Here is a 21,028-nt window from a genome sequence, read left to right as displayed (position 1 = left end):
TAGTACCCTTCGTACTATGCACAACCGGCAGTAGCACTCTCCCTACTATGCACAGCTCACCTCCAGCCTCATAACTCATATCAATAATGACTTACAGTGGCACTAAATATATAAATGTGTTCATACAAGATCAATAATAATAACTATCCACTTCACGATATACTTCCTAATAACCATATCACGCATGTGACACCCCGCGATAAGGCGGAAAAATAAACTACTAAATATATGCGAAAAAAAGGAGAAGTTTTTAAAACTTTTATTTAGTAGATATGGTTTAGCAAGGGGGAATCACTAACATAAGACAAAAGGAAAATGCGGAAATAAAAACAAGGGTTCATACAAATAAAACGGTCAAAAGTGGGGAAAATATATCCCTCGAATGACATAAAGAAATAGGTCAGTCTAAGCAGTGAATAAGAAATCTAAAAGTCTGGGGTACTCGCTAGCTCACACGTCAAACCCCATATAAGCATCTTCACCAACCTGTCATTCATGTAAACATGAAAGCCACAATCAGTGGGGAGTAACTCAAGGTTCTCCGAGCCACAAAACATCAGGATGAACATGACAAACACATAAACAATTGATTAGATTAAGTAAGATAAGAATTAGTTGAATTGTAACTAAGCATGTGATTATACGTGTTCAAGGATTCAAGAATAAGGAAAAGGAATAAGATAGGCAAGTAAGCAAAGCATAAGCAATGTTAAATAATGGGGGAAAATGTAAGAAAGCAAGATAAAGACCACTTAACCATGAGCACGTAATTCAAGGAGATATGACCAATATAACCATCCAAAATGCAAATCCTTTACTACACTCATCAAATATAATTTCCCCTGTTAGGACGACAATGATAATCACAAAGACTCAGTCCTAGTCTAAATCTGGCCAGACTCTCGGGACAGAACGGTTCCCGATTCGACATGCGGCAGAACAGTCCGCATCCAAGACTCAATCGACAGAACGGAAGTCGAGAACCCACAATCGGCAGAACAGTCCGAAAGAGGCGGAATAAATGAGCTAAACCCATACTTGGCAGAACGGCACAAGCAGGCATAAAGGCATGTCAAGCATATATGATGGTACTATGGCATTTCTACATGGATACGACTCACAACAAGTGATTATTTAATAATAATCTTTTCATACTTGTAACGCAAAAGTAAGTATTTCATTTCATATTTAAGCATGCCGGTTAAATAAAATGTAATAAGCGATATTGAGTAATTTACGTTATGTGGAAGTTCACGGAAGGCACACAAAATTTCTATACAAGAGGCAAAATGGGCCCAAACTTAAAATTGTGGTAAGCCCACCAATTTAATAGTGGTGAGCCCAAACCCACCAACCAAAAGAGTCCAAAGAAGCATGTAAGCAAGTCCAACAAGAATTAAAAACCAAGTCCAAAGGTTGCAAGAAATGAAACCCAAATGATGCAATAAATCAAGCCCACAAAGAATGATTCATAAAGGATTGTCTAAGTATAAAACATAATAAAGGGAGACTATGGGACTACGGGAAATAGGACGGACTTTCTCGACTACGACTCGACAAAACCAAGCCATGGAGGGGCCATTCAACACTCAGCCAAGCCGTGGCCACTGCCTCCCGTGGCCAGTCCACATCCGCGGCCAAACACCCCCTTCACACCCTCTTTCACCCGCACAAAATAGCCCCAAAACATAGAGCATGCCGTGCCAGACTCGGCATCTAAAACAAGGCACTAATCATACCAAAAATTGAGTTTTCAAGATGGAGAAACAATAAGTATACATGGGCGACTTTAGCATGGAAATAAAGTAAGAAAAACATACCCGAGAAACCGTTTAATTCGTCTCAAAATAGAGTTCGAAACTAGCATGGAACAATTTAAAGCCGTAGTTTAAAGCTCTCATTTCAACTCCGTTTTAAGACGAGATTAAAGCGGGGGAAACAAGTGTACATGTGACGATCCTAACATGAATAAAATGTGCACAAAAACCATTTCGAGTGACTGATTTGTCCCTCCCCAAAACGGCAGCAGAACCATCAAATGTCCAGCATAATAAAACGAGTTCCAGCAGCCTATTTTAGAACAAACTCAAGACGTACAAAGCAGGCAAGTTGGGACGGTATAAACACACAAGGGGCGTAAATAAAACCTTCGTTTACAGCATATGTGAACTTAGAAAATCCAGCATATATGAACATATAATTTACTCAGCAAGAAGCAAGCCATACACTATTTTCGAACTCAAAACCGGGTAAAAGAGAAGGAACAAGCAGTGAAACAAGACCACCTTGGAAGTTTACCACATGTACTACAAGAATTGCTTCTATACACGCATGAATCACACAAAGGTTTAAACTTTTACTATAGACAGAAAAGTCGAGTAGAAAGGCGAGTTTCCCGACGTTTGTTGAGTAACCTATCACCGTTAGGTAACTTTCTTCAATCTTCAAGGGAATGGTCTATTATGAACGAGTTTCCTTCGGGGTCCTCAAAGTCTTCACCTAAAAACCGTAATAAGAGCCGAGTTAGTTTAAAAACCTCACATTTATGAGGCGGGTCGAGACGAGAACTCCACAAGGCTATGCCTTTCTTACCTTAAAAGATGAAGGAAGAGATAAGGAGAAGAATGGTGCAAGAATTATTGAGTTTGGTCGAAAATTGAGCGAGAAATCTAGGATTTTAGGACCGCCATTAATGGGTTTTTTTTAGCTTGTTCTGGTTTTCGTTTTCCAGCTGCGGAATTGTTTGTGGTAGGTGTTCTATGAATTCACAGGGTATTCAAAAAGAGTAGGGGGTGTTGGCGGGGTGTGATTGGTCAGAGAGTGTGAGAGAGAGAGTAAACTTATTATTATTATATTAGTTGGGTGCCAAAATTGAGGGGTGTGTTGTCGACCTGGGATAGGTCGAGAGTAGATAGGTCTAGTCTGACATGTGAACATGTGATGGTCTTTGCTAGACGGAGATTCGTCTTAAACCTACTATAATTTAAGACGGGACTTTATTATTAATATAGTTATTATTATTATTACTATTATTATTTCTATCCGACAAAAACGTATATTTTATATAACGTCAGATTTAAAACTTATAGCATTAATTAAATTACTTTTATTAATATAATGAAATTAACTAGTTAAAGTAATGTAAAAGTATTATTTTTCTTTATGAAAATTATACGAAAAGGGCGGGTGTTACAATCACCCCTCCTTTTAAAAAGTTTCGTCCTCGAAACTTGAAGTAAGAAAATTACCTTAAGAAAATAATTTCGGGTACTTGGTACGCATAGAAGCTTCCGGTTCCCAAGTCACTTCTTCCACGTCACCGCACTTCCATAAAACTTTCAATAAGGGGACAACTTTACTCCTCAACTTTTTGTCTTTCTTATCCAAAATGTGAATCGGTCTCTCTTCGAAAGAAAGACTAGGTTCAAGCTCGGGAATATCATTTTGCAACACATGAGTCGGGTCACTAATGTACTTCCTCAGTTGATATACATGGAACACATCATGAACTTTACCCAAACTCGGGGGCAAATCCAATTTGTAAGCCACGGCACCAATCCTTTTCACCACATCATAGGGTCCAATGTACTTTGGACTCAACTTTCCTTTAACTCCAAATCTCTTTACTCCTTTCATAGGGGAAACCTTCAAGAACACTTTATCACTAATTTCAAACTCCAAGGGTCGACAGCGAACATCAGCATAAGACTTTTGGCGATGTTGAGCGGCTTTCATTCTTTCTCGGATGATCTTCACTTGGCCAATTGTCTCGGCTAGCTTATCGGGTCCTAGATCACGAACATCGCTTGCTTGATCCCAACAAATCGGACTACGGCACTTTCTTCCATATAAAGCTTCATAAGGAGCCATCTTGATAGAGGCATGGTAACTATTATTGTAGGAAAATTCGACCAAAGGTAGGCTCTTCTCCCAACTAATATGGAAATCAAGGGCACAAGCACGCAATAAATCTTCAAGAATTTGAATCGTCCTTTCGGTTTGTCCATCGGTAGCGGCATGGAAAGCGGTACTCATCAACAACTTACTACCCATAGCATCTTGTACAACCTTCCAAAATCTCGAGCAAAATCTTGGGTCACGATCCGACACGATCTCCTTAGTGTGGGAAATAATCTGTATACTTCCCTTAATTTAGAAGGATTATAACGATTTAACAAAGATGATCTAAGGTCATAAAATAAAATACATAAACAAAAGTAAAAGATTCAGAAATAACCTTCGGTCCTAGCAGATATGGCCTAAGAACAATATCAAAATTGATATTCGCCTATTAGTTGCACCCAAGACGATCTGAGATATGCTCTTTGATTATGCTAGAAATCGATCTAAAATTTTCGGTAAAATTTAGTTGTTTTTGTGTTTCTTGTGATGAGAAAGAGGAGGCTAGGTCAAGAAAAAGCATTGGGGTAGAAATAATTCTCTACCTTTCTTTTTATACAGACCGAAACATGGAGTCAATTAGGAAAAGAAAAACTTTCCCTAATTTCGGCCAAGTGAACCGAAATAAGAAGTATTTTTCTCCTTATTTTGGTCTTTCCAAAAATATATAAAGTGTGTTAAATTTTCATCTAGTGAGGATCGAACACATGACCTCTTGGCTTGTGTACCCTCACTATTACCACTATGACACATTCAACTTGTTGATATTAAATACAACTGATTATATTTAACTACGAATTAACAGATTAATTCGTCCAAACTAACCTTATATATATTTAATTTAAATATAACTTATTATATTTAATTTACGAATTGACAGTTAATTCGTCTCAACTTAATATTATTTAATTTTCATTAAATAATTATCTCATCAACACATTGACTAACTTTTTAGTCATTTTGGGCATCAATGTAATTATATTTCTATAACCACATTTCTCAAACACGTCCTATAGGTGTGACCTTTAGGGACCAGTTGATCACCGCCATCTGTATGATAATAACGTCAAACTTTCTAGCAAGCCAACCGTTATTAGGTAAACGTTAATCAACTGATTAAATATACGAAGTATACCCTTGTGAACCTGTAAGAGATTTACAAATGTTATCACACTAATTTATGGAGGACACCAACTCCAACAAACTCCCACTTGTCCTCACAAGTGTATGTGCGATAACCGATTCTCATATCCTATAAAATTTCTCCCACTCAATGTAAAACAATTTGCAAATCCGAATTCACAAAGGTCGTATTTTACAAGCGATCAGTATCAAGAGTGGTTTTCCCGACTAGAGAGTAACTTAACTGATAAACGAATCAACATTCGAGCATGGCCATGCATTTCAGTTACAACTCCTCGAGTGGCCCTGAGAAATAACTATACCTGATAAGGGTTGGATATTTTCTTTAACTCGAATCCTGCAGATTTAAGCACAGCATGAAATGGCCCAGAAAAAATCTACTTAGCCCCAGTTACGGTAGACCGTGAGAAAGAAACCAAAGTCACCCAAAAACTGCCTTAATCTCAAGAGACAGTTGATAGTCAAAAGAATCGACTCTAGGAACACAATGGATGTCCTATCCACGACCTGGCACCGAATGTTATTAAACATTTAGGACTCCATTACGTTGTCACAAAAAGTTGTCCTACGAGGTATCGTCATAATCTCGTATCTGTGATCGATTAGTCAACCGTTTAACTTATGGCTCGTTGAACCCACCATCAATCGACTGCACAATATAATAGCCGGAGTTATTAGCTCACATTGGCGATTACGGACCACAACAAATATAATGTAATTCAGTTAACTTTGTGGCGTTCAATGTTGTCAGTACAATCCACATGAAAAACAAAATATTATATATATAAAACGATGAAGTTATAAATAATATATGAAAAAGATAATGTATCAAATTCATAATCAAGTACTACAACTCTGGAACATGTTTAATTCCCATGGAATTAACATGCCCTACATGCTTATCATAATTCAACAGTTTGGTGAGAGGATCCGCGATGTTATCATCCGTCGCAATCTTGTCAATCACTATCTCTTCTTGCTCCACGTAATCACGGATCAGGTGAGCCTTCCAAAGTACATGTCTAGATTTGTTGCTAGACTTTGGCTCCTTAGCCTGGAAGATGGCACCTCTATTGTCACAATAGATGGTGATCGGGTCATTCGAACTAGGAACTACGGAAAGCCCTTGTAATAATTGACGCATCCATATCGCTTCCTTTGCTGCCTCCGAAGCGGCATAGTACTCAGATTCAGTAGTAGAATCTGCTACGACACTCTGTTTGGAACTCTTCCAGCTGACCGCAACACCATTAAGAGTGATGACGAACCTGGACTGAGATTTTGAATCATCTCGATCCGTTTGGAAGCTAGCATCACAGAATCGGTTGCGCATAGCTTAGTATCGCCTCCATAAGTCAATACCCAATCCTTAGTCCTCCGTAGGTACTTGAGGATATTTTTTTACCGTTATCCAAAGTGTGTTTCACCGGAGTCTTTTGGTACCGACTCGTCATACTCAATGCATATGCCACGCCTGGACGTGTGCATATCATGGCATACATGATCGATCCTATTGCGAAGCATAAGGAATACGACTCATGCGCTCAATACCTTCAAGCGTCGTGGGTGATCGAGACTTGCCGAATCGCATCCCGTCGTCATAGGAAGGTTCCCCTTCTTGGAGTTGGTCATGCTGAACCTCTCAAGAACCTTATCTAGATAAGACTCCTGACTAAGTGATAACGTCCGTCGTGATCTATCTCTGTAGATACGGATTCCCAAAATGCGCTGTGCCTCACCCAGATCTTTCATCTGGAAATGGTTCTTCAACCATTCTTTAACCGAAGATAGGAGAGGAATGTTATTCCCAATCAAGAGTATGTCATCGACATACAATATTAAGAACACAATCTTGCTCCCACTCGACTTGATATATAAGCATGCTTCTTCGACCGATCGAGTGAAACCATACTCTTTTATCACTTGGTCAAAACGATGATTCCAACTCCGAGAAGCTTGCTTAAGTCCATAAATGGAACGCTTAAGCTTGCATACCTTCTTAGGATGTTTAGGATCTATGAAACCTTCGGGTTGCACCATGTACAACTCTTCCTCCAAATAACCGTTTAAGAAGGCAGTTTTCACATCCATTTGCCAAATCTCATAATCATGAAATGCGGCAATGCTAAGATTATCCGAATGGAACGTAGCATGACTACAGGTGCAAAAATCTCATCATAATGCAATCCTTGCACTTGAGTGAAACCTTTTGCCACAAGTTGTGCCTTATAGATATCTGGTTGCGCGTCTACAGAACGCTTTATTTTGTAAAGCCATTTGCACTGTAGAGGTTTTACCTTATTAGGTAAATCAACTAGATCCCATACGTTATTCTCATACATGGAGTCCATCTCGGATTGCATAGCTTCGAGCCATAGCTTTGAGTCGGAACAGGCCATAGCACCTTTATAGGTTGCGGGTTCATTACTTTCTAGAAGTAAAACGTCATTCTCCTCGACCATACCAATGTATCTGTCCGGAGGATGAGAGTCTCTACCCGACCTCCTAGGTTCCTCGGGAATATTAACCGTATCATCAGTTGGAGGTACAACTTCCTCCATCTGTTCCTCGGTTGTTGGTTCTGGAATCTCCGACAGCTCGAAGGTTCTATTACTCGACTTGTTCCCGAGAAATTCTTTCTCTAAGAACGTCGCACTAGCCGCAACAAAAACTCGATGTTCGGTTGGCGAGTAGAAGTAATGACCAAATGTTCCTTTTGGATAACCTATAAAGTATGTCTTGACCGATCGTGGGCCGAGCTTATCCTCGTGTCTCCACTTGACATAAGCCTCGCAGCCCCAAACCCGAATAAAGGACAAGTTAGGTACTGTTCCCTTCCACATTTCATATGGAGTCTTGTCGACAACTTTAGACGGACTTCGGTTAAGTATAAGAGCAGCTGACAAAAGAGCATAACCCCATAATGAATCAGGCACTATGGTGTGACTCATCATGGATCGAACCATATCAAGTAAGGTTCGATTTCTCCGTTCGGACACACCATTCAATTGAGGTGTTCCAGGTGGAGTTAACTGCAAAACGATTCCACAGTCTTTTAGGTGTTGATCAAACTCATTTGAAAGATATTCGCCACCACGATCTGAACGGAGTGCTTTAATCTTTCTACCCAGTTGGTTCTGTACCCTATTCTGGTATTCCTTGAATTTCTCAAAGGACTCACTTTTATGCTTCATTAAGTAGACATATCTGTATCTACTCAAATCGTTCGTGAAAGTGATAAAATATCTATAGCCATCTCTAGCGGTAATTGACATAGGTCCACATACGTCCGTATGTATGAGTCCTAATAGGTCACTAGCGCGCATTCCAACACCTTTGAAGGAAATTCGAGTCATCTTGCCAAAGAGACATGATTTACACGTGCCATATGCAGAAAATCCGAATGAGGGAATAGTCCCATTATCGACGAGTTTCTTTACGCGTTTCTCATTTATGTGTCCCATTCGACAATGCCATAGATAGGTTTGATCTTTGTCACCAACCTTTAATTTCTTATTATTCATGTGTAATACTTCCGTGCTTTGATCTAAGATATAAATTCCATTCATGGAAACTGCTTTGCCATAAATCATTTCATTAAAAGAGAAAATACAACTTTTATCCTTTATTGAAAATGCAAAACCGTCTTTAGCTAGTACGGAAACAGAAATAATGTTCTTAGATAAACTGGGTACATAGTGTGATTATTTAAAGATAACTCAAAACCACTAGGGAGTTGGATTACATATGTACCCTTCGAGGCAGCAGCTACTCGTGCTCCATTCCCGACTCGCAGGTCCACATCACCTTTTTCGAGAGGTATGATGTTCTTTAGGCCCTGCAAATGATTACACAGATGAGAACCACAACCAGTATCTAGTACCCAAGTTCAGAAACTTGCATGGTTAATCTCAATCACATGAATATAAGATGACATACCAACAGGAACGACGCGGCCTGCCTTGATGTCCTCACGGTAGACCGGACAGTTCCTCCTCCAATGTCCAGTCTTGTGACAATGGTGGCACTCTATGTCACCGCCCTTGATCTTTGTCTTGCCCTGTGAGCCACTAGTCTCACCAGGCGCACTCTTACCGTTTCCTGGCTTCTTAAACTTTGGCTTACCTACAGCTAGGTCGCCATGAGCCTTGCCCTTACCTTTACTCTTGTTGAGAATCATGAGAACATCCTGCTTCATGCTCCCACTCAATTTCATATCCTTCTCGGTCTGTACGAGAAGGGAGTTTAGCTCATGAGGATTCTTTTTCAAGTCATTCATGTAGTAGTTCGCCCTGAAAAGGGCAAAACCATCGTGAAGAGAATGAAGCATTCGGTCAATGACAATGCTCTCACTGATTCTACAATTCAGTGTCTCCAGCTTCTCGACATTCTCAATCATGTGAAGAATGTGTGGGCTAACTGGTTGGCCCTTCTGGAGTTTCGCATCAAAGAAGCGACAGGTATGCTCATATGTAAGGATTCTTGGTGTTTTGGAGAACTCGTTAGTGAGCGTAGTGAAAATCTTGTTTGCACTTTGGGCAATGAAGCGTCTCTGCAAATTGGTTTCCATTGCAAAGATGAGTACGTTCTTTATCGCACCCGCTTCCATAACGAAGTCACTATAAGCGAGCGACTCGTTGACTCCTGCATTTGGGCCTGGGTTGACCGGTATTGGCTCAGTTAAATACCTCGCCTTACCAAGCAATAAAGCATTCCGTAGTGCCGCCTCCCAGTCCGCAAAGTTGGACCCATCATTCTTCAGTCGCGTGGAGTGATGCATTTGGTCCATGAACACTTTTAGACAGGATGAACGATGTAGTGTGGCACTAGGCATTGGGATTGCGTTATTTCCAGCCATTTGTTGTAACAATATTATTGATAATAAACGTGTTCTACACTGCGAAAGAAGATTAAAATAATAAGCATGTGCATCGTTTTAATTTTAAGTCTAATGAACTAATGTCATAACGCGAAGACTAAAAAAACATTTATACAATTGACCTCCCTCAAGAATTATATAAATGACCCCAAGACTCAATTCTCTGTAAATTGATAAGCTAACCTTTTAGCTAATTCTACCGTTAGAATTCTTGGTCGATAAATTTCTGTAAATTCTATCTTTAGTCCATCACAATCACGAGAAACTCTTCGGACTATGATGTTGAGGTAAACTAAGTCAACACAACTACTTACCCAACATAGAAGGGGTCATATTAGGCCTACCGACGAAGAAGGGATTCATAGATGTTTGCCCTTATAAAGACTAATCTCAATTTCCGTTTTAGAGGAAGATCCCATCAACTTTATTTAAATTCATTTTAAGTGAACTATAATCTAGCATGCGAGAATGATTAAACTAAAGTGATGGCTTAAAGACTGTGACATCTGCATGTCCATGAAAACTAACATACAACCTATATGAGTCAATTTTCATGCATTTTAGTAGTAGGTGGTTTGGTTTTAGGCGGAATATGATGCATAAACTAACATGTGAATGAAAAGCAATAAAAATGAAAAAAACGTAAAAACAGTAAAAGTCCTAGTGTGGCCTATTCTATCAAAATGAACAATAAATACAAGTTTGGAATCCATCCTTGGACCCGAGAAGCTTGTCTTGATGTTCCATCTTGATCCATGTAGCGGGAGTGAGCTTCAATCTCCATCTTTAGTCTTCTTTGAAATTACAATAAATAAAATTACATAATTGACCTATTAATTACATTCTAATTTCAAAAACCCAAAACTAAAATAAAGGAGACTCGAGATCTCATAATTACATAAGAAATTATGTTTCCTTCATTACGAAAACATAATTTGACTAAGGCCGCACTAAGTATTACAAATTACAACCGACTGCAAAAATTAAATACGTAAATAAAATTCATTCATTCGATTCATTCAACAAAATTAAAAGCATCAACTAAAAAAAATTAAAATACATAATACAATACATTAATTATGTTGATTAATTTATCCAAACCACCTATTTAAATTAAATTAAGTGACAATTTCGCAATTTAATCACATTAATTTCATACTTAATCCATATTAAACTTGTAATATGAATTTTATCCGTCAAAATTTTAAACTGCTTTAAAATAACTCGGTATCATTAAATTGTGAACCGATTCACAATAACTAATTGGCCAAAATAAAATACAAAATTCCTTTTTTTTTTTTTATTTTGTCTCGGCAAAAAAAATAAAACAATTTTTTTTTTATATCACGGCCGAAATAAAAAAACAGCCAATTACCTTTTGTTTTCTTTCTTTTCGGCAATTAGGAAACCCAAAAAAAAAACTTTCCATAAATTTTCTTTCGGCAATATGGCAAAAAAACAAGAAAACAAAACTTTCCTTTTATTTTTTTCTTTCTCATTCTCGGTTTACCAAAAACAAAAACAATTTTTTTTTTCTCGGCAAACCCTAAAATCGTTCCCCTTTTTTTTTCTCTTCTTTTGCGGCAATATGCCCTAAAACAAGATTTGATGACTAAATTGTTTACCTTTGCTATTAGAACATGATTAGCATATGAAACAATAAACGTGATTAATTCATATGCCAAAAACTATATAGCAAAAACAATCTCTTTATTATAAACATGACGATTCCATTTAATTTTAACTTAATCTGCATTAAATCAAAAACTACCAATTCTTCATATGATAATTTTAACTGATTATAAACTATAATATGAAAAATAAAATGGAAAAATATCATCAAATTAAAAAGAAAAACGGCAAACAAAAAAAAATTTCGAACCAAAAAAAAAAACCGAAACCCTAATTTATTCGAGAATTAGGTTATTGTTTACATACAAATTTTATGAAAATCATCAAAATTAAAATCGTAGCCTAAAGCTCTGATACCACTTGTGGGAAATAATCTGTATACTTCCCTTAATTTAGAAGGATTATAACGATTTAACAAAGATGATCTAAGGTCATAAAATAAAATACATAAACATAAGTAAAAGATTAAGAAATAACCTTCGGTCCTAGCAGATATGGCCTAAGAACAATATCAAAATTGATATGCCCTTTGATTATGCTAGAAATCGATCTAAAATTTTCTGTAAAATTTAGTTGGTTTTGTGTTTCTTGTGATGAGAAAGAGGAGGCTAGGTCAAGAAAAAACATTGGGGTAGAAATAATTCTCTTCCTTTCTTTTTATACAGACCGAAACTTGGAGTCAATTAGGAAAAGTAAAACTTTCCCTAATTTCGGCCAAGTGAACCGAAATAAGGAGTATTTTTCTCCTTATTTTGGTCTTTCCAAAAATATATAAAGTGTGTTAAATTGTCATCTAGTGAGGATCGAACCCATGACCTCATGGCTTGTGTACCCTCAGTATTACCACTATGACACATTCAACTTGTTGATATTAAATACAACTGATTATATTTAACTACGACTTAACAGATTAATTCGTCCAAACTAACCTTATATATATTTAATTTAAATATAACTTATTATATTTAATTTACTTAATTGTGATTAATTGTCTCAACTTAATATTATTTAATTTTCATTAAATAATTATCTCATCAACACATTGACTAACTTTTTAGTCATTTTGGGCATCAATGTAATTATATTTCTATAACCACATTTCTCAAACACGTCCTATAGGTGTGACCTTTAGGGACCAGTTGATCACCGCCATCTATATGATAATAACGTCAAACTTTCTAGCAAGCCAACCGTTATTAGGTAAACGTTAATCAACTGATTAAATATACGAAGTATACCCTTGTGAACCTGTAAGAGATTTACAAATGTTATCACACTAATTTGTGGAGGACAGCAGCTCCAACACTTAGGGACACCATGGTAACGAACAATCTCCTCAACATAGGCATTAGCAAGCCTATCTAGACTCCAAGTCTCTTTAATGGGAATGAACCTAGCACACTTGTTCTGATTTTAGGACCGCCATTAATGGGTTTTTTTTGAGCTTGTTCTGGTTTTCGTTTTCCAGCTGCGGAATTGTTTGTGGCAGGTGTTCTATGCATTCACAGGGTATTCAAAAATAGTAGGGGGTGTTGGCGGGGTGTGATTGGTCAGAGAGTGTGAGATAGAGTAAACTTATTATTATTATATTAGTTGAGTGCCAAAATTGAGGGGTGTGTTGTCGACCCGGGATAGGTCGAGAGTAGATAGGTCTAGTCTCACATGTGAACAAGTGACGGTCTTTGCTAGACGGAGATTCGTCTTAAACCTACTATAATTTAAGACGGGACTTTATTATTAATATAGTTATTATTATTATTACTATTATTATTTCTATCCGAAGAAAACGTATATTTTATATAACGTAAGCTTTAAAACTTATAGCTTTAATTAAATTACTTTTATTAATATAATGAAATTAACTAGTTAAAGTAATGTAAAAGTATTATTTTTCTTTATGAAAATTATACGAAAAGGGCGGGTGTTACAATCACCCCTCCTTTTAAAAAGTTTCGTCCTCGAAACTTGAAGTAAGAAAGTTACCTTAAGAAAATAATTTCGGGTACTTGGTACGCATAGAAGCTTCCGGTTCCCAAGTCACTTCTTCCACGTCACCGCACTTCCATAAAACTTTCAATAAGGGGACAACTTTACTCCTCAACTTTTTTTCTTTCTTATCCAAAATGTGAATCGGTCTCTCTTCGAAAGAAAGACTAGGCTCAAGCTCGTGAATATCATTTTGCAACACATGAGTCGGGTCACTAATGTGCTTCCTAAGTTGAGATACATGGAACACATCATGAACTTTACCCAAACTCGGGGGAAAATCCAATTTGTAAGCCACGACACCAATCCTTTTCACCACATCATAGGGTCCAATGTACTTTGGACTCAACTTTCCTTTAACTCCAAATCTCTTTACTCCTTTCATAGGGGAAACCTTAAAGAACACTTTATCACTAATTTCAAACTCCAAGGGTCGACAGCGAACATCGGCATAAGACTTTTGGCGATCTTGAGCGGCTTTCATTCTTTCTCGGATGATCTTCACTTGGTCAATTGTCTCGGCTAGCTTGTCGGGTCCTAGATCACGAACATCGCTTGCTTGATCCCAACAAATCGGACTACGACACTTTCTTCCATATAAAGCTTCATAAGGAGCCATCTTGATAGAGGCATGGTAACTATTATTGTAGGAAAATTCCACCAAAGGTAGGCTCTTCTCCCAACTAATATGAAAATCAAGGGCACAAGCACGCAACAAATCTTCAAGAGTTTGAATCGTCCTTTCGTTTTGTCCATCGGTAGCGGCACGGAAAGCGGTACTCATCAATAACTTACTACCCATAGCATCTTGTAAAGCCTTCCAAAATCTCGAGCAAAATCTTGGGTCACGATCCGACACGATCTCCTTAGGGACACCATGGTAACAAACAATCTCCTCAACATAGGCATTAGCAAGCCTATCTAGACTCCAAGTCTCTTTAATGGGAATGAACCTAGCACACTTAGTCAATCTATCCACAATCACCCATACGGCATCCTTTCCACCAACAGTCTTAGGCAAGGCCATAACAAAATCCATAGAGATAGATTCCCATTTCCATAAAGGCACATCCAAGGGTTGTAGCAAACCTCCGAGTCTCTTATGCTCAATCTTCACTTGTTGACAAGTGAGGCATTTCCCAACATAAGTCACAATGTCATTCTTCATGTTAGGCCACAAAAATTGAAGTTTCAAATCTTTATACATCTTGTCTCTTCCAGGGTGGATCGAATAAGGGAATAGATGAGCTTCATCAAGAACTCTCTTTCTCAAATCACCGGCATCGGGGACATACATGCGGCTTTGGTAACGGAGATACCCACTAGCATCAATCTCACAATCTTTAGCTTTCCCTTCAAGAAGCTTGGCTTGGAATCTTTTGAAAGTAGCATCATCAACAAGGTTATCACGGATTTCACGAAGAATAACGGGTTCGGCAACCATAGCACCAAGGTAATCAAAGCCACTTTCAACTATATGCAAACTTAACTTACGAAACTCGGCACAAAGGTCATCGGGGAGCACACGGATAGCACACAAGGAGTGAATTGATTTTCTACTAAGAGAATCGGCAACCACATTTGCTTTTCCTTCGTGATATAACAACTCCAAATCATAGTCATTCACTAATTCCAACCAACGACGTTGTCTCATATTCAACTCCTTCTGGGTGAAAATATACCTCAAACTCTTATGGTCGGTGTAGATACGGCAATGAACTCCAATGAGGTAGTGTCTCCACATCTTTAAGGCATGAACAACGGCGCTAACTCAAGATTGTGAGTAGGGTAGTTCACTTCATGAATTCTCAATTGTCGCGAAGCATATGCAATAACCTTCCTATTTTGCATGAGGACAAAACCTAAACCCATCTTAGAAGCATCACAAAACACATCAAAATCCACTCCATCCTCGGGTAAGGTCAACACGGGAGCGGTAGTCAATCTTCTCTTCAACTCTTGAAACGCTACTTCACAAGCTTCGGTCCACAAGAATTTGGTCTCTTTCTTCAAAAGTTGAGTCAAAGGTCTAGCAAGCTTAGAAAAGTCCTTTACAAAGCGACGGTAATAACCCGCCAAACCCAAGAAACTACGGATCTCACCAAAATTGGTCGGGCTCTTCCATTCCATCACGGCTTCAATCTTCGAAGGATCCACTATAACACTTTCCTTAGATATCACATGACCAAGAAATGACACCTTAGACAACCAAAATTCACACTTGGAAAACTTGGCAAACCACTTTTGACGACGAAGAATCTCTAAGATAGTACGGAGATGATCGGCATGTTCTTCCTTGGATTTAGAAAAGATGAGAATATCGTCCATGAAGACCACAACACACTTGTCCAAGAACTCACTAAAAGTTCGGTTCATTTGGTCCATGAAGATAGCGGGGGCATTGGTCAAACCAAAGGGCATCACCTTAAACTCGAAATGTCCATATCTCGTGCTAAAGGCGGTTTTTGGAATATCGGAATCACGAACGGGAATTTGATGATAACCGGATCTTAGATCAATCTTTGAGAATGTAGAGGAACCTTTGAGTTGATCTAACAAATCTTCAATCCTTGGTAGAGGGTACTTGTTCTTGATAGTGACACGGTTGAGCTCACGATAATCGATACAAAGTCTCAGGGATCCATCTTTCTTCTTCACAAAGAGAACGGGAGCACCCCAAGGTGAGGCACTAGGTCGGATAAATCCTTTCTAAATCATCTCATGAAGTTGCTTCCTTAACTCTTTAAGTTCGGTTGGAGCCATACGGTAAGGAGCTTTTGCAATCGGTCCGGTTCCGGGCACAAGGTCGATAGAAAATTCAACATCACGCTCGGGAGGTGTCTCGGGCAACTCCTCGGGAAAAACATCGGTGAACTCACACACCACGGGTACCTCTTCAAGCTTCAGCAAAGAAGAAGAAGTAGAAGTCACCACACATAAAAAGACTTGGTGACCTTTCCTCTCCATGCTCATCAACTTCAACGCGGAAATCAACTTCACACCTTCTTGAGAATGAATCCCTTTATAGGAAACACGGGTTTCTAGCGGACTTTTGAGGCGAATCTTTTGATCTCTACACTCGAATCTTGCATCATACTTGGACAACCAATTCATACCCAAAATCACATCGAATTCCTCAAGGGGAAAACGAAGTAGGTTAGCGGGGAAAAGATTTCCCTAAATTATGATAGGGACATCGGGAAAGGAATAGGAGCATGAAATGATTTCTCCGGAAGGTAAGGATATAGGGGTATCCTCACTAGGTATGGGCTCAAGAGCTAACTTTTCCGAAAACTTGGAAGAAATAAAAGTTAAAGATGCGCCGGTATCGAAAAGAATAAGGCATGGTTGATCGAGAATTGAGAACATACCCGTAATGATGTCGGGATGAGCGGCAGCTTCGGCACGACTCATGACAAAGATGGTTCCTCTTGGCTTGGCTTTTGGAGCTTGGGTGGAAGAAGAAGTAGTAGAAGTCTTCCTATCGGGGCAATCATTGTAGCGGTGACCGGGCTTCTTACAATGATAACAAGTCAAGGGTCGATTGTAGCATCCAACTTCGGGGTTTAAGGCTTGCTTACAATTGAAGCACTTGCGAGCTTTCTCCAAGTTGAGGTTGTTGTTGCTTGCTTGGGAAACTTGTCCACTAGGCTCTTGCCTCCTTGGTTCTTGCACTCTTGGTTCTTGTGCTCTTGGTACAAACCTCTTGTTAGCATAATTCGGCGAAGGAGAAGGCACAAAGGTCTCTTGCCATAAAAGTGAGGACGGTAAGAAGTAGAGTGGGAACGAGACTTGGCATCATTATCAATATCCTTCAAGGAATTTTCGGCCCAAAGAGCATCATCATAGACCGCCACAAAGGTTGTGGAGTCTGTTCTCACCATACTTTCCAACTTAGGATTCAACTTGCTTCGGTAGAAGTAGACACGCTCATCTTCATCTTTCACAAACTTAGGGGCATAGTGAGCAAGATCATTGAACTTGTCGGTCAAAGCTTGAACGGATAGGCCTCCTTGCTTGAAATCAATGAAATCCTTCAATTTTTGTTGCTTGAGTTCCTTAGGGTAGAAACGAGTTTCCACAAGAGTCTTGAAACGGTTCCAATCAAAGGTGGGGTCTTGAGTGACGGAAGGTCCGGTAATAGTCCACCACCTATCGGCCTCCTTCACAAGGAAATGAGAGGCAAGCTTCACTTTATCTCGATCTTGGACATCATAAAGAGAGAAATTCTTTTCCATGTCACGAAACCACTCGGAAAGCTCAATAGGATCCACTTCACCACCATAGGTCTTAGCCTTGTTTCTTGCTAGTTGACTTTCAATCCAAGCAAAACTTCCTTGATGATCTACCGCTTGTGGAGCAGGACGGGCTTGAACATTGACATTTTGTTGATTTTGAAGAATTTGGGTAAGAGCTTGCAAGATAGTATTCTTCACATTGTTTGGTTGCACCATATTCTTAAAGCACCAAAGAGAATCAAACAAGTTAGTACTTAACAAATAGCATACACAAGAAGACTACCAACTTAGGTCCTTAGTTCTACCCATCTCTCATTCATTATTTCAAGGTCAAGTTCAAGATTTAAGTTTGGGGTACACGTGTGTGCGTCGGGAGTTACAAAGGCTCTGATACCAACTGTGACACCTTGCGATAAGGCAGAAAAATAAACTACTAAATATATGCGAAAAAAAGGTGAAGTTTTTAAAACTTTTATTTAGTAGATAGGGTATAGCAAGCGGGAGTCACTAACATAAGACAAAAGGAAAATGCGGAAATAAAAACAAGGGTTCATACAAATAAAGTGGTCAAACGTGGGGAAAATATATCCCTCGAATGACATAAAGAAATAGGTGAGTCTAAGCAGTGAATAAGAAATCTAAAAGTCCGGGGTACTCGCTAGCTCACACGTCAAACCCCAAATAAGCATCTTCACCAACCTGTCATTCATGTAAACATGAAAGCCACAGTCAGTGGGGAGTAACTCAAGGTTCTCCCAGCCACAAAACATCAGGATGAACATGACAAACACATAAACAATTGATCAGATTAAGTAAGATAAGAATTAGTTGAATTGTAACTAAGCATGTGATTATACGTGTTCAAGGATTCAAGAATAAGGAAAAGGAATAAGATAGGCAAGTAAGCAAAGCATAAGCAATGTTAAATAATGGGGGGAAATGTAAGAAAGCAAGATAAAGACCACTTAACCATGAGCACGTAATTCAAGGAGATATGACCAATATAACCATCCAAAATGCAAATCCTTTACTACACTCATCAAATATAATTTCCCCTGGTAGGACGACAATGATAATCACAAAGACTCAGTCCTAGTCTAAATCTGGCCAGACTCTCGGGACAGAACGGTTCCCGATTAGACATGCGGCAGAACAGTCCGCATCCAAGACTCGATCGATAGAACGGAAGTCGAGAATCCACAATCGGCAGAACAGTCCGAAAGAGGCGGAATAAATGAGCTAAACCCATACTTGGCAGAGCGGCACAAGCAGGCATAAAGGCATGTCAAGCATATATGATGGTACTATGACATTTCTACAAGGATACGACTCACAACAAGTGATTATTTAATAATAATCTTTTCATACTTGTAACGCAAAAGTAAGTATTTCATTTCATATTTAAGCATGCCGGTTAAATAAAATGTAATAAGCGATATTGAGTAATTTACGTCATGTGGAAGTTCACGGAAGGCACACAAAATTTCCATACAAGAGGCAAAATGGGCCCAAACTTAAAATTGTGGTAAGCCCACCAATTTAATAGTGGTGAGCCCAAACCCACCAACCAAAAGAGTCCAAAGAAGCATGTAAGCAAGTCCAACAAGAATTAAAAACCAAGTCCAAAGGTTGCAAGAAATGAAACCCAAATGATACAATAAATCAAGCCCACAAAGAATGATTCATAAAGGATTGTCTAAGTATAAAACATAATAAAGGGAGACTATGGGACTACGGGAAATAGGACGGACTTTCTCGACTACGACTCGACAAAACCAAGCCATGGAGGGGCCATTCAACCCGCAGCCAAGCCGTGGCCACTGCCTCCCGTGGCCAGTCCACATCCGCGGCCAAACACCCCCTTCACACCCTCTTTCACGCGCACAAAACAGCCCCAAAACAGGGAGCATGCCGTGCTAGACTCGGCATCCAAAACAGGGCACTAATCATACCAAAAATCGATTTTTCAAAATGGAGAAATAATAAGTATACATGTGCGACTTTAGCATGGAAATAAAGTAAGAAAAACAGACCTGAGAAACCGTTTAATTCATCTCAAAATAGAGTTCGAATCTAGCATGGAACAATTTAAAGACGTAGTTTAAAGCTCTCATTTCAACTCCGTTTTAAGACGAGATTAAAGCGGGGAAAACAAGCGTACATCTGACGATCCTAACATGAATAAAATGTGCACAAAAACCATTTCGAGTGACTGATTTGTCCCTCCCCAAAACGGCAGCAGAACCATCAAATGTCCAGCATAAGAAAACGAGTACCAGCAGCCTATTTTAGAACGAACTCAAGACGTACAAAGCAGGCAAGTTGGGACGGTATAAACACACAAGGGGCTTAAATAAAACCTTCGTTTACAGTATATGTGAACTCAGAAAATCCAGCAGATATGAATATACAATTTACTCAGCAAGAAGCAAGCCATACACTATTTTCGAACTCAAAACCGGGTAAAAGAGAAGGAACAAGCAGTGAAACACGACCACCATGGAAGTTTACCACATGTACTACAAGAATTGCTTCTATACACGCAGGAACCACGCAAAGGTTTAAACTTTTACTATAAACACAGAAAAGTCGAGTAGAAAGGCGAGTTTCCCGACGTTTGTCGAGTAACCTATCACCGTTACCTTAACTTTCTTCAATCTTCAAGGGAATGGTCTATTATGAACGAGTTTCCTTCGGGGTCCTCAAAGTCTTCACCTAAAAACCGTAATAAGAGCCGAGTTAGTTTAAAAACGTCACATTTATGAGACGGGTCGAGACGAGAACTCCACAAGGCTATGCCTTTCTTACCTTAAAAGATGAAGGAAGAGATAAGGAGAAGAATGGTGCAAGAATTATTGAGTTTGGTCGAAAATTGAGCGAGAAATCTAGGATTTTAGGACTGCAATTAATGGGTTTTTTTTTAGCTTGTTCTGGTTTTCGTTTTCCAGCTGCGGAATTGTTTGTGGCAGGTGTTCTATGCATTCACAGGGTATTCAAAAAGAGTAGGGGGTGCTGGCGGGGTGTGATTGGTCAGAGAGTGTGAGGGAGAGTAAACTTATTATTATTATATTAGTTGGGTGCCAAAATTGAGGGGTGTGTTGTCGACCCGGGATAGGTCGAGAGTAGATAGGTCTAGTCTCACATGTGAACATGTGACGGTCTTTGCTAGATGGAGATTCGTCTTAAACCTACTATAATTTAAGACAGGACTTTTTTTATTAATATTGTTATTATTATTATTACTATTATT

At 38.9% G+C, this 21,028-nt stretch overlaps 1 long non-coding RNA gene across 2 annotated transcripts; it reads right to left on the bottom strand.

Annotated features, from left to right (window-relative positions):
• Positions 1 to 418: 418 nt before the first annotated feature.
• LOC141634441 (uncharacterized) lies at positions 419 to 20,691 on the bottom strand. 2 transcript variants are annotated; one of them, XR_012539160.1, is made up of 3 exons: positions 20,587 to 20,691; positions 20,421 to 20,493; positions 419 to 486 (listed from the first exon to the last, which is right to left on the bottom strand). It is a non-coding gene; the product is annotated as an uncharacterized LOC141634441 (long non-coding RNA). The 2 variants fall into 2 exon arrangements; XR_012539159.1 differs by lacking the exon at positions 419 to 486 and adding an exon at positions 18,368 to 18,477.
• Between the last annotated feature and the right edge of the window lie 337 nt (positions 20,692 to 21,028).

Source organism: Silene latifolia, chromosome Y (genome assembly GCF_048544455.1).
Source record: "Silene latifolia isolate original U9 population chromosome Y, ASM4854445v1, whole genome shotgun sequence".
NCBI lineage: Eukaryota > Viridiplantae > Streptophyta > Magnoliopsida > Caryophyllales > Caryophyllaceae > Silene > Silene latifolia.
This window is presented reverse-complemented; position numbering and strand designations above follow the sequence as displayed.